We start from the raw sequence: 437 nt of genomic DNA, 5'->3' as shown, positions 1-437 counted from the left end.
CCTGCACAGCCCCCAGGGTGGCCCCCAGCCAGCAACTGGCCCAGAGCACCTCTCCCCCCAGGACTGGCTGTTGTCTGAAACCTCCTTGGTGGAGAAGACAAATCCCCTGCGATCTCAAGCTTGAAGCCGATGAGGTTTCACATGCCCAGAAGCACCAGGGTGGAGCAGAAGCAGTCAGAGCAAACGCCTCCCAGAAAGGACCAGGCTTTCCATAGGAAAGAGGCTTCAGAACAACTTTGCTTTCAGAGTTTGCCCACTAACCTTAAGGCTGAGCACCGAGCACTGCCCAAAGGACAGTTTTCACAGCAACTGTGACAAACAGTACGGATTTAACCCATTCCCGAGAAGGGCGAGATGTCTCAGGGAGAGCTGCTCCTTCCCACCCCCCGGCAGGGCTCCAGGCGATGCTGCCAGCTGCCCTCAGCCCCAGCCATTGG

The 437-nt window shown here is 57.9% G+C and overlaps 1 protein-coding gene across 1 annotated transcript in view; it reads right to left on the bottom strand.

Annotated features, from left to right (window-relative positions):
• Positions 1-437, bottom strand: part of GNG2 (G protein subunit gamma 2) — a 2,888-nt gene that overhangs the window by 562 nt on the left and 1,889 nt on the right. The window lies entirely within an intron of this gene.

Source organism: Egretta garzetta, unplaced genomic scaffold (assembly GCF_000687185.1).
Source record: "Egretta garzetta isolate BGI_Z169 unplaced genomic scaffold, ASM68718v1 scaffold767, whole genome shotgun sequence".
Taxonomy (NCBI): domain Eukaryota; kingdom Metazoa; phylum Chordata; class Aves; order Pelecaniformes; family Ardeidae; genus Egretta; species Egretta garzetta.
The sequence above is the reverse complement of the archived record's forward strand: the minus strand, read 5'-3'. Positions and strand labels throughout refer to the sequence as shown.